A 14,698-nucleotide genomic window follows, 5' to 3' on the forward strand; every position below is an offset into this window, starting at 1 on the left:
CCAAAGTCCATACCAATTTGTCTTCATACTGAGAATGAATTGTGATGTTAAGAATTAATCTTGCAACTGGAGCTTCAAAAAGAGAGAAAATGAGAGAATAATTCCAACCTCCTGAAGTTGAAAAAAGTTGAGAAACATGATTATAATTCTGATAATTGTTGACACCAGGTTTTGGAGTGGGTGGTGTTAATAACTCTGGGATCCATCTATAACTCCAGATTAAGACAGTTTGGCCATTGTCAATGTTCCAACAACTGTATTTTTTGATGAAAGACAACTCTGAGCTGATGCTTTTCCATGACCAAGTGGAGTTAGAATTCTCTTTTATATCAAAAACCTTTCCATCTGGGAAATACTTTGCTTTGAGAGAAAGAGCACACATTGATGTATTATATGTGCATAATTTCCATGCAGATTTTGCAAGTAATGCTCTGTTGAATACCTTGAGATTTCTGAAACCAAGTCCTCCTTCTTCCTTTGGTGTACTTACATTATTCCAAGAAATAGGGGGCCTGCCCTTGTTTGTCATTTTTTTCCTCCAGAATTTCTGATGTGTTGAATTCATCTTATTGATAGTAACATCTGGTAATTTGAAATTGATCATGTGGTAAACTGGAATAGCATTTGTGACATTTCTCACCATTACCGATCTGCCAGCTTCCGACATATTAATAGAACACCATCTAGTTATCCCATTCTCCATTTTTGTGATTAAACTTGAGAAAGGAATTTTTTTGTTTCTTCCCACAAAGAATGGCAGACCCAGGTATTTTTCCTCAGTGATGCTAAGCTCCCTAACTTGGGGAAATCCACTGATGAGTTGACAGCAAGAAGTACTTGTATTTCTACTGAAAAAGACTGCAGATTTGTGGAAATTTATAACTTGTCCAGAACAGGAACTGAATTCTTCAATAACTTGTAACAGTTTATTAGTTTGAGTCTGATTTGCCTTGCAAAATAAAAGACAATCATCTGCAAACAATAAATGGTTAATTTTGGTGCAGATCTGGAGATTTTCATACCTGTAATTTGACTCCTATTCTCATGATAAAGTAACTGTCTTGAAAAGGCTTCCATTGCAAGGATGAAAAGAAAGGGAGAAAGGGGATCTCCTTGTCTGATTCCTCTTGAAGGTCTGAAAGAAGAAGAGGGAGATCCATTGATCATAATCTCCACAGTTGTAGTGCTGATACATTGTAAGATGAGATGACAAAACTTCTCAGAAAAATTAAATTTTCTCATAACTTCAATTAGAAATACCCACTCCAGCCTATCAAAGTCCTTAGACATATCCATTTTTAGAGCTAGATGTCCTGTTCTTCCTCTTTTTTCTTCATGGCTTTCACTAATTCTTGAACTAAACAAATGTTCTCAGAAATCAGTCTACCAGGAACATAAGCAGACTGCATTGGAGAAATTATTTTAACCATGTGTTTTCTAAGTCTAAGAGCAATGATCTTAGAGATTAGTTTATATGTTGTATTACACATGGTTATAGGCCTATAGTCTTCTGGTTTATGAGCTCCTTTTGCTTTTGGAATTAAGGAAATTCTTGTATTGTTGATCTTCTTGAGTAAATATCCAGAAGAGAAGAAGGCTTTGACCATTTTGCACACATCATTGCCCACAAGATGCCATTGGTTTTGATAGAATCCTGGTAGGAATCCGTCAGGCCCTGGAGAAGTCCAAGGCTGCATAGACATTAAGGCTTTATGTATTTCCTTATCATCTGGGACTCTAGTAAGCTCCTCATTATCTTGAGTAGAAATACAGGAAGGAATGCACTGTAAGAAATGAGAAGAATCAGCTGGATGAGAAGTGGTACCAATATTTTTTAAGTGTGAGACCAAAAGAGACTCAATGGAATTCCTATCTTGACACCAAGTGCCATCTGGTGCTTGTAAAGAATCTATTCTGTTTCTTATCCTTCTGAAATTTGCTCTGATGTGGAAATATTTAGAATTCCTATCCATATCATTATAGAAGTGATCTCTGGATTTTTGCATATTTAAACTTGCTTGAATATCATTCAGGATATCAATTTCTTTTTCCAGCTGTAATACTTCTTCTGTGTTATTACCATGAGTATCTTGAGCCTGAAGTTGTACGAGATTATCTTGAAGCTGGGTGATTCTAGATTGGATATGACCAAAAGTGGATTCACTCCATTTGGAAAGAAGATGTCTAGTATTAGAAAGCATGTCAGATAATAGATAGGCTGCTGAACCTGAAAGATTAGATTTCCAAGCACACATAATTTCATTTTTACATGCATCATTATTCAACCAATGTTGGAAAAACTTCTAGTTTTTACCTGAGATACTAGACATGTTATACATGGACAGCAAAATGGGAGCATGGTCTGAACCTTTTTGGGGTAAATGTAGAAGTTTGGCATCAGGGAAATTAAGTAACCACTCACTATTCACTAAAGCCTTATCAAGTCTAGATTTGGTTTTTCCAGTGCCATGACTGTTGCTAGTCCAAGTGTAGGGATTTCCACTATAACCCAAATCATTTAAGTCAGAATTTCTTATATGATCTAGAACTTCAGAAGTTGTTGGTTCAGTTTGAGTATTTCTTTCAGTAGCACACATTGTGATATTCAAGTCTCCTATGAGAACCCAAGGGATATGAACAACAGAACTTAGATTTTTAATGTAGTTCCATTGACTAGGTTGGTCATTTTTATATGGTGTACCATAGACACAAGAGAGGAACCATTCCCCTTTACTAGGATCATTTGTAACTAATGCATGAATCATGTTACTGGAGGTGTTTTGTATGTATAAGGTGAAGCCATCTTTCCAAAGTAAAATAATGCCCCCAGCCTGACCAAGAGATGGAACAAAACAATTATTAGGCATTTTGAGGCAGCTAGTGAGTTTCAAAATCCTATCATCATTGATTTTAGTTTCACACAGAAATATAATATCAGGGGAATGAGTATAGTTAAGATGCAACAGGTGATCTCTAGCGTACTTTAGCTTGATACTCAAGTAAAGATTATAACTAAGTACGGGACAAAAACGAACAATATGAGAAAAAATGGGAGTACACAACAGAAAATTACAAGCATTTCTAATTTTAAAATGTAAATTGAAAGGATAAATAAAAATATTTAGGGAGATGTGAAGTACCGGATTATTTGGAGCCTCATTCATCTCATGGGGGTTCTCTTCTTCTTTTGCATCTCCTTCTTCTATTAAGTCATGTTCCATTTCATCATTGCGATTAGGGGATTGAATTGTTTCAGTATTATTTTCCACTATATTTCCGTTAGAGTTTTCAGTTCTAGATCTTTTATTGTTCCTAGTTTCTTTTCCCACAGATTGCTCCGCTTCATTGGCTTCTTCCTCTTGTTTCTTTCGGCTAGCATCACAAATTATTTCAATCAGAAAATCTAAATCTTCACAAATTTCCATTTCATAGGCAACGACAAGATTATGGAAATAGTTGATGTATTCTTCATTAGTGAATCTTCTCAGCATTAAGTCATGAGCAATATTAGAGCACTCATCTTCATTATGATCAATCACAAAGCAATTTGGAAAGAGATTATGCGGTTGTCTTTCCCAATGAAATCGGATCCAAGTAACACCACCAGCAGCATTGTTCCACCATCCTCCTCTGTGTAGAGGTTTGGAAATATCGATTTTGATTCTAGCATTAACCTGAGAACCATAAGTTGGTTTGCAGTCTTCAGGATCAGTGGATATTTTTTCACCTAACTCTTGAATGGCTTCATTAAAAAGTTCAAGAGAATGATGTTCTGGAAGAATATTCTTGAATTGGATATCCCATTCTTGGTATTTGAAGACCCAATCCTTGGCTGGGATCACAGGATCATATTTTTGCAGATTTAGATGACTCTTGTTGACGTTCCAAGGACCATTAGTAAAAATATAATTCATGGCATCTTCAGTGAAAAACTTGAACAGAAATAAGTTTCTATCCAAAGCACGTACATCTTTGACTCTGAATTTGTTCCAAAGTATGATGACTCCTTTCCTTACTGTATCCGTTTTAACTGCATCTTTGTCAAAGACTTTTCCAATAAGAGTGGTATTCCATTCATTTTTAGCTTTGGTAATTGCTAAATTCGAACAAATTGCTTTTCTAAAATTTCTAGCACCGATATCACGAATCTGAGCACTTTGCATCTTCCCAGTAATAGCAGTGACTTGGTTATTAGAGGAAGAGGCCATTTCCTTAAGATTTTGAGAGCTAGAGTGAAGTTGGGATCTATGGAAAAGATTATTGACAATATAAATACTGCAGTTATAACCATAATTGGTTGATATCGGATAAAAATCTTTCTCTAAATAAACTGAGGGGATTATTTTTGAATTAAGATAATAATGGTTGAGTAAACCAGAATTTATTTTGAATGGAGTGAGTTTCGTCTTAAGACTTGGGCTCCATCTATTACGTGACTTTGAAGAGGGAAAGTTTTCAATTTTGAATTTTGAGCAAACTAGATCTTCAACTAGGTTTTGGATCGGTATCTGAATCAGAAAATCTATGGAGATATCGTTTAAATCATAAACATGATATAGAAAATAATACTTGTACATACTGTAATAATCCATCCTTAAGTGAATGTCTGGCAATACTGCTACAAACTTGGTTGATGAAACTTGACTCAGTGATCTCCAACTCAAAAGAAGAAGGAGAATTGTTGAGATTGGAGTCCAAAAATGAAAGACCCCCATGATTTGATGAACTGGTGAGGCCCTGCAAAAATTAGAACTCTATAAGAATTAGTTAAACAGGAAAGAAAAAGGGAAAAGATAAAAAGTGTTAAAAGCCGACCTACACCTAAGACCTCAAATTTCAGCTCTAAATCTAATTCCTGAATTTAAAGATGAAGATGATGATGAAATAACTTTTGGATCCAGCTAAACTTGATGAAGGTTGTACGCAGATTATTGTACACAACATTAAACAGAAAGGAAAAGAGAGCTAGACCATGGACGTTAATTACAACGATGAAGAACAAAGACCGAGCACTTTCTAGATTAGAAAAAGAAAGAAAAAATAGATTCATAAGTTTCGAGAAATCATTTTTTTTAATCATTCCTTAGGGGAAGATTGTTTTCATATGAGATATAATTACTTGGAAAATAGCCATTAGCAATGAGCTGCTTGCGAGGCTGTTAATTAATAGCAAGTATCTTTTGTTAATATTTACGGTTGAGTCGATGAATTTGGATATTATTCTATCACCTATTATCAGACGTGTTTAGTCTTATTCGTATTAAAAAAATGGAGATAATGTTTACCCATAACAAATTATAAATTCATTTTTACACATTAAAGTTTTTTCGATTAACATTTACCCACACTTTCATAAACGGATTGCGCTACTTCTAAATTGTTGAAGAAAAGTACATATATGGAAAAATTTGTTTACACAAGCGAAATACTGTAATGATTTATTTTCTTACATTTGAATATATGAATAGTTTTTATTGCATATAAAATTTCTTTATAGCATATGAATACATTTACTATTTACATTACTACTACTAATTAATATAATTGCCAACACGTGTGAAAACACAATGTGTCATCATAGGAACTTTTGTTTTTGTTGATGATACACATACTAATTAATATAATTGCCAACACGTGTGAAAACACAATGTGTCATAATAGTAACTTTTGTTTTTGTTGATGATACACATACTTTTTATAGTACAATATTTTAAAACATAATTTGCTTTTGTTGGCTTTGAGAGCAACCAACAGCTGTGTAGACAGTGGTTTACACAAGAATGATAATCTTTTCAAAAACTAAAGGTACATTTACTTGTTTGACTTAGAGTTTCTCAAAATTTCAACCTACACCATCCCTCTCCCAAATCAATCAATCTTGGTCTCTTTCTTTTTTTGGAACATCATGGTAAGTTTTGTCTCATTTTTTTTTTTGTTATGTAGCACAAGGAAAGGGACCGACTTGTAAGAAATAAACATTTTGATCACAGTCTGACTGCTTTTATAGGGTATTAGATGTGAGACTCTCTTATTTAGAACCCCTACTGGTGCTGCTCCACCACTGAAGTCTCGAAAAACTCACTTTATTTTATTGGCCAAATTAATTAATCAATCTGCTAGCTAGAGGAGAGAGCTGCATCCAGGCCAGAGAAGAAGAAGAAGTTGAAGGGGAAAAAAGGTTATGTTGGTTATAGATTTTTTTTCTTGAGATTGTTAATTTCTAGTGAAAACATAACAAAACCAAAATTTATAACAATGAATTTCTTCGTAAGATAAAATTTAATATTGTTATTTGTACTCATTACGTAGATAATTCAAAGAGATTTCCAAATATGTTAATTTTACAAAAATCGGATTTATTTTGAAAGATATCAAGTTTTTAAGAATTTTGATATGTTTTTAAAACAATGGTATTTCTGTGAATATGTATATATATCTATATTATAAGGTACAATGGTGTTTTACTACATCGACGACTCTCTACAGTTTCATATAAAGGACGTCCCATATTGAGCCATTAATATGTGTTTTGAGATATACAGTTTGGGTATATAAAGGACGGCTTAGATTTATCAGTGTTTTCTTACACTCCAATCACACTCTCACACTCGCTTAATTATCTCAATTCATCTTCAACTGTGTGTAAAAAAAAAACGTTTCGGTTTTCTTCCATCAATGCAGACCTTCCCTCATCATTGTTAGAGGCGTTTCTTTACCCATCAATGCTAAAGGCGTTTTGATTTTTATTCCACGAACGGACATACAAAGACAAAGATGGGAAAAAGGTAACTCATCGAACCATTTCAGATTAGGGTTTTTCGCTGAGCATAGAGGGATCAACATGGGTGATTCAGGGTTCTATTATTTTAGGTATAATTCTAACTCTTATTTTGGTTAATTCATATTAAGTTCTTCATTTTGACACTCATTTTTGCTGATATCAGGATGATTATGTTTGTCTTTCAATTGCTCATTTTGATTCTCTATATTTTCTGTGTTTATTTACATGATTTCAATATAAGGACTAAGAAGTTAAATTAGTTCCTTATCACCCTAGGTTGGAACAGGATTGTTTTTAATTTAATCTTAATTTTTCAAATTTTATGAAAGGGTTTGATTTTAATTTATTATCGGAGAAAGCAATTGAGAGACAAAACACGGGGTTTGAATAAGCTTCAAAAAGAAAAGGGGGGCTTCTAATATATTGATTTCTGGTGGAGAAGAAATTTAGGATCAGGGTTTCATGTGGTGGTTGAGATGGTATTTGCTGCCAAACATGCCAAATTTTGAAGTTCAGGATTGATATGGCTGATCATGAGGAGTAAGTTTACATTTGTAAACTTGATAAATCGTGTGGGTATCCTTCAAATTCTAACTGTAACAAGTAAGGGTTGTGATAGACACATTTATGTGTCTAATATATCTCATTTGTATATATTATTAGTGCTCGATTTTGTACTTATTATGGTCTTTTATGCTTTTGTAGGTGTTTTTGGATAAATAAGGTTTTGCGGCGAAATTGGCTAGAAATGTGGCGTTTGGAACTCCGTAGACAGTGTACCGGAAGTACCCCGGAAGCGCCCCAGAAATACCTCGGAGGAACCCCGAAAAAAGTTTTATTTTCACCCTAGAAAAATCGCTAGGGGCACCCCATTTCAAGGCATATGCTAAAGGGACTCCCAGTCTGGTTAAGGGGACACCACATTCAAAGTTCAAATAATGGAATTTTGCGGGAAAACTAAAGTTCACGTCTGATAATTTGCTGTTGGATTTCTGGGCAGTTTTGAGGGAGATTAAATCCCTGAAATCAATTGGTCTAGGCCTGTTAAGACTAAACAGACCGTATGCAAGTGATTTTATCGATCAACTTGGGCTGGAATGGCTGGGAGAAGCGATCAAAGTCCAAACAGGATATGTATTGTTCTGTCCAGTTTCAAGGATTTTTATGAAAGATTTTGTGAGAGTTTTACGCTGGATAGTTACGTACTAGGTCCTGTTCAAGTCTTGATAAGAGTTTGGTGGAAAGTTTATAGCTAACAGACGCGTACGAATAGCTTTGAGCAGTTTTAATAAACCCAGAAGCCGCGTGAAGAACAGAAAAGGAGAAATATTTTCCGAGACTTTGGAAGAAAGAAAAAAAAAAGAGATTCTATCGGGATTTCTTTGAGCTGTGAAGTATATAAGAGGTGGACAGAAGTTAGAGAAGGTTTATCAAGAGTTTGGGGAAGGTTTGGGACGCAGAGGAGCGAAGAAGAAGGATTAACAACAATTCCCACCTGCTGCTGCTGCCATTAGAGGACCTTGAAGAACACGAAGAACGGACTGCACAGAGTAATCTTATTTTCTGCAGCGTCAACAGCAGCAGCGGAGTGTCCTTGTTCTACTGCAGCTTCTTGGTATCGTTTCTTTCTGGACGCATTTTGTGGGTCACAGAACCACTGTTTTAAAACTTTTGACTCTTTTGATCACACTTTTTTCTTTAAATTAATATTTTGAGTGTATGGTTAATATGAATAGCTAAACCCCAATACTGGGATGATGGAAGAAACCATTCTTTATGCATGAGTAATTTTTATTTAATTCTTTTATGACTATTTGCACTATTATGAATGGAATTATGATTTTTATTGATTATTTGTGATTTTGTCTGATGATGTATGCTTAATCCATGAGATTCTTGATGCATCATGCTTATGATTTACATATAATACTTTACAAAATCTATTTTTGGTAAAGTAAGAGTCGATATTTGTTATCAATATAAGCTTTAATTGTCTAGAATTAATAATTGAATCGCATGAGTATAAGAATTGGTGAAATCCTGAGTCCCAGTATTTCTTGATCCCGTGACAAATTTTTGTATATATTTTTAAATCTTTACAAGTCCGAGCAACGAACTCTTATTTACCGCATTAAAATTATTACAACAGGTTGTTGTTAAATCCTAGAGTATGTGAATTTCATTTTCAATTTTCATCGTTATACAAGCTAATTTAAATTCTAACTGACATTATAGTCGTTGTTACTTTTGGTTCTTTAGTTTCTCTTGGTATACATGTGGATTTATTTTCTTTAATATAGAATAAGTATTAATGGCTATGTTTTTCATCTGTATAATGGTAGGTATTTCTGACCCTCAAGAACTTAAGAAAGGAACATTTGAAACCAGTAAAAGGTCGCAAAAAGATATGCTTGAAATGCAACATGTTTCGGAAGCTAGAAACTGCCGGTATTGATAGCGAACCTATCTCAAAAAATGTTCTTACAGATATGTAAGCTTTTGATATATGGATATAAAAATGTATCCAAATGATAAATAGTATCATATATGTTCTTCATATAAAAAGAGTGGGTTATTCGAGCATCAAGGAGGTTTACAACCACTCAGAATTCTAAGTTTTCTCTTATTCTTTGGCTCTTTTAACTCATTGTTACTGCATAAGATATTTTCTTATTTTTGATGAAACATATACAGGATCTTTCGAGATTTGTTAATCGGATTGTGGTACCCAAACTATGAGTGTCGGGGAAAAATATGAGTGTGGTGTTAATTAAGGAGACCAAAACTAAATCTTACATCACCTGACTCGGGTCCCTATCTTTTTTCTCATTCTCAAGTGCCTATCATTTAGTCGGGAATAAGCTCATGTTGGGTTAGTGTCACTTTCTTAGAATAGTGCCTATATAATAGCCATGAGGATACGTATGCGCAATCTTTTCTTTTAAAGGTTAATTTATAACACTACTTCGTAACAGATATGACTATAAAACTACACAATTAACCGGATTCATAAAATCGATGAATGAAAATGTTGCCAGTTTCGTGTTAGGCTCACCTGTAAGTGACATGAAGTTGACTTCAATGGTATGCCCGAGGTTACGCGTTTGGATGTGTTGATTGATGAAAATGTAAGAAACTTATAATGGTTGCATCTTTTTGGGACCTTTAACTTCTAGATAAATATCCAAGTTTGAAACTTACAATGTAATGTATATTTGGTTGATTGTGTATATTGAGGTGACTTTGTTATTTTGTTGGGAAATCATTATTATATTTTCTAAGATCTGTTGAATAATCTTACTCCCAAGCAGCTTCCGTCATCATTTTATGATGGTATTTATATATCTTTGTATTTATTGGTAGGTGCAAGCTCCATTTCGGGAGGAGAAAACAATCAGTGAAATCTCTCGGATACCGGGAAATGACAAGGAAAATCATCACAACCTCATTCGTTCTCATGCTTGCAGGTAACTAACATTTATGTTAATATATTTTGTTACCAAATTTTGTTAACATTTCATAATCGCATCTTGCATTTACAAGTAGACAGGGTTTTGTTATCTTACAGATGAGTTACATGTAATCTCTTACACATTAATTCAGTGCTTTCGCATTATCTCTGACGTGCTTAACGTGCTTTTTTGATTTAGTAGATAAGATTTCAACACAACCATCAGTTTGAGAGGTAGATAACCTATACACGGTTTTGTGATAGAGAGTTGCAATTGAGGTGCCCACCTATACATATTGTATTTCGTGCATTGAGTAGGGAGTAATTCATATTATTAGTATTTCGTGTATTGAGTAGGGAGTAATTCATATTATTATGAAGTATGGTCTAAGCAGTTTTTTGTGTTGTTGTTAATTGTTGCGCAGTGTGGGATATTCTTCAACATAGAGTTTTTCATCTTAAATGGTCACAAATTTTCATTATCACCAGTCGATGCCATTGAAGGCATTCCTAAAAATTCTTTTCCACTCATATTAGAATCACCTGCCGCGATGCCAATGAAGCTTTTTAAATTGTTTGACACCTTCATCTTTTGTGATCAACTTGCTGTCAGACTTCATCTTAATTTATTTTTGACTTCGTTTCATTTCATTTCATATCATATCATTTCCTTTTGTTGCATAACAAAACGTTGTGAGGGGCAGATTTATTGATCCTTTTCAATGTGTTCAATTCTCTCCATGAATCTTATCTTTTTAATAATTTATCATCTACATGAGGTTAACTTTTTTATTTTACTTTTGGAGCGAAAATAAGCTCGAATGAATTCGATTGACCAAAATTTCCTTCGTTATTTTTGTTATTATTAAAAAAAAAATTATGGCTATTTTTTTGCCTCATTCACATTGTTGTCAATGTCGTGGCATTCAGATTTTCAAATCAAATGAAACTGCGATGCTACTTTGTCGACCCAGTAGATAAATTTGGGTCAATTCGCACTTCACTTTATCAGCAAAGTAGGCAAGGAAATTGTTGAAATAGCTCGGCATTCTCAATAGTCTGGTGCAAAAGTGGATTCTTGCAAATATAGTATCACAGAAGCTAACAGTTTCATGAAACATAAGTTCAGTACATCAACAAGATCAGCGTGTGCCCGACTTCATCATCTCAACTAAAAAAAATCAGGTAGATAAGATGTAATGTCGTCCATATAGATAAGCGTTAGTCATTGAAAAAGCCATTGCATATGACTGACCAATCATAATAATCCATCAGAGCATAAATAAAAAGATTATAAGAAAACACGAATTAAGTACATTTCATAATTGAAATGCAAGGACATTCACAATACCCTTAATACATATCTTAGCACATACACCAGTGACGTGTATAGTCTAACATTATGCAATAATGATATAAACATTCGGCAAAAGCGAGAACAAACTAACCCAGTATATATTATAAAAAGAAGTGGTGTGTATATTATAAAAACTAACCGAGTGTGTATAGTCCGACACGGGTCATAATTCAGTTTATATTATAAAAAGAAGTGGTGTGTGTCTGTGACAAGACCAAGGACGGCTGAGATCGACCGTAAAAGACCAAAAGATGGCCAGGATCGGCCAATTTATAACGAGATAAACGACGACAAATATTATAAATAACCGGATAAATCTGACCATAGAAATTCTCATCCTCTGGACGAAATCAACCCTTCTATGAGGTATATATCCGAACGTCCATTCCAGTATGTTTCCTAATATAGATATCTTTCCTAACGCCAAAATTAAGAAGATACTTACACGACTTCATCCAAAAAAAATATCGAACATCCCGTCTCTTAACTGGATTTCCGTTTATAGAACTGGATTTCCTAATCCGTGTTTCTGGCGTCTTTGTGCACGCTCTATATAAGATAAGATGCATTCGCCATGTATGACTACAGTTTGGTTGAAATCTTCTCCAGTTGTTTGTTCCTGTATCTTCTCCAGTTCTTTGTTCTTTACAATTAACGTTTCTTCATATAACTCGGTTTCCGTAAATATAATTGTATCTGACTTATTATATCAGGTGCTGATTGATTTGTTTTCTTTAGGTTGGGTACGCAACTGAAGAGATTGTCCAGTCGATATCTGAGATTGTCAATTCGCTCAGTAATATGGAACAAAGACGTGGACGTGGATTGAACAAGGTATATTTATAAAAACCCTAGAATTATATTTTTAGGTTTTTTATTCCTCTCATTGCTTGCTTCAAGTTTATATGTTCTTCATTATTTGGGTTGGTGGTTTAGATTTTGATTATGAGTTTCTTAACTGGTATTTACAGATTTTGGGTTTGTATGAATTGTAGTGTTTTGATTCTTGCTAATGTTTCTTATTCTCAGCAGTGTGGTCGTGGATATTTTATTTTGATTATACGTTTCTTTGTTCAATTTCAAAGCTTAAGGTACTCTTTGTAACGAATCACCAATTCGTTTATTATTTGAATGTGCTGCTTTCACTTTCACGGATATACCTATTGTTTTAAATGTTGCGTATTTGCCAATTTAGGGACAAATAAAATCATAATGTTTGAGATTGTTGTGTAGTAGATACGGAACCTTGCTGCAGTATGGTATTGGAAATCCTGAATTTGTTTTAAATGAATTTAATTCCGAAAAGTAACGCGAGCATGGAACTGAGGTATGGATTAGACTCTGTTGACTCATAATGGGGAAAGTTACCATGTTGGGCTATTCAAGATCAATCATCATCATCCAAAAGTTCGAAATGTTTTATATATCATGTTTGCTAATGGAAATTAGTGATAGGAAGTACCCATGTAACATGTGAAGGAATCTTAAATACTAACTCGAGCATATAGGAATGCTCTTGGAAGGGGGTTTCTTCCAAAAACAACACAAAAGGTGACTTTTAGTTGATATAAATCATGAGGACAAAGCCTGGTTAGTTTTGGGTTTTGAAAGGTGTAGAACATTTAAACTAAATGCTTACAGGATGTCCAAGTCATCGGTGAATCATCTTTTTGTTCAATCTTCACAATAGTGACTGCGTAATGAGGATGTTCCGCTTGAGAAGCGGAAGGCAAGAATGATCAAGGTGGTTACAGTACCACGGTTTCGGCTGGGGTGTTATCAAATTCATCTTATGCAAGATGGAGTCTAAAATGGGTCAGATTCAGGACTTATTGACCTCCTTTATTGCATGTAAGGTTGGTTACTCAATTGTACTTTCAAATTCTCCTTACTTCTTTTAACTACAACGGATGAACAGAGGTAGCTGACCATTATTATTTATCTGGAGGCAAATTTTAAATGTCTATAAGAAGAGGTAATTGCTGATATTTAGTATGTTAATAAGAGGACATGGCATATTGGTCTGTCCATTTGTTGCATATGTTAGTTTAGTTTGCAATTTGGTGACTGGTGGTTAATCTTCGTGTATTATTTTCGATGTATGTTTAGTATTGAGTTTAAAACCACCATATGCATGACAAGTTTATTACAGGGGGCCATTTTTTTTTAACAAGCTCCTCCTATGCATATGGCAGGATTTGCGGGAGGACGTCATGTAACTCTTTCTCTGAGGTTACATGTTAATACGACATCAACGATTGGACCTACTTCTGCGACGGACAAGTGCTCGTAATTGGAAGAGAATGCTTCCCTCACCTGCCAGCTTCAAGTGTTTGCTTTGTAACATGTGTTGCCATTCTTTTAGGAGAATATCCAAATACAGCTCCTGAAAGATATCGGGCTATAACATTATTTTGTTAGTACGTAATTCACTACACTCCTGACGCTGCTGATCACCCCAGGACCAATCTGATATATCATGTATTTGTGTAACGGAAATTATTAAACCATGCGAGGATGTACATGCCTGAAATCAGTCTCACGGAATAGTTGATCTGTGAAGGTTGATTTTTCAATATATAGGTATGTATTTCTGGTGTGGATTATGTCGTGGATTACATCGCGGCGCAGAAGGAAGCTAACTTTTACCTGACCACTAAACCTAGCCGTGGCTATTGCGGGGTATTTCAAGGACTTGGCAAAAAAAAAAAAAAAAATCTTTAATATTAACGAAATCATCTGAATTTGAAACTTAATACCCCCACTCCCTTTATTAAATGATTTCCTTATTAACGCCGATCTAAATTTTACAACCGTAAGAGATAAGAGCGAGGCAAAAGTTTACAACGAATTTTACACTTTGGATATGGGTCTGTGACTCGGTGATTACTCATCCATTATTAATGAGTAAATGATGTGTTACCTTAATCTTAATATAATTAGGTTTCCTCATCTAACCTAATTTTTTAAGAGCATCGATACGGGCTACTGCTATTCGTTGTCCCAAAAGAATTTAAGGGGTCATTTATCTTAGCCCATCTATTATCCTAAACACGTATAGCCTTATGTTTGTCGTTATGATATGACCCGACTAACTAAATATACTCTC

General features: G+C 34.5%; 1 long non-coding RNA gene across 4 annotated transcripts; it reads left to right on the forward strand.

Annotated features, from left to right (window-relative positions):
• Nucleotides 1-12,029: 12,029 nt before the first annotated feature.
• Nucleotides 12,030-14,274, forward strand: LOC113346698. 4 transcript variants are annotated; one of them, XR_003358606.1, is made up of 4 exons: nt 12,030-12,165; nt 12,328-12,423; nt 12,619-13,445; nt 13,785-14,274. It is a non-coding gene; the product is annotated as an uncharacterized LOC113346698 (long non-coding RNA). The 4 variants fall into 4 exon arrangements; XR_003358608.1 differs by having other exon boundaries at nt 12,619-13,440; XR_003358607.1 differs by having other exon boundaries at nt 12,622-13,445.
• The last annotated feature ends 424 nt before the right edge of the window (nt 14,275-14,698 follow it).

The sequence above is a fragment of the Papaver somniferum genome, chromosome 2, assembly GCF_003573695.1.
Source record: "Papaver somniferum cultivar HN1 chromosome 2, ASM357369v1, whole genome shotgun sequence".
Taxonomy (NCBI): domain Eukaryota; kingdom Viridiplantae; phylum Streptophyta; class Magnoliopsida; order Ranunculales; family Papaveraceae; genus Papaver; species Papaver somniferum.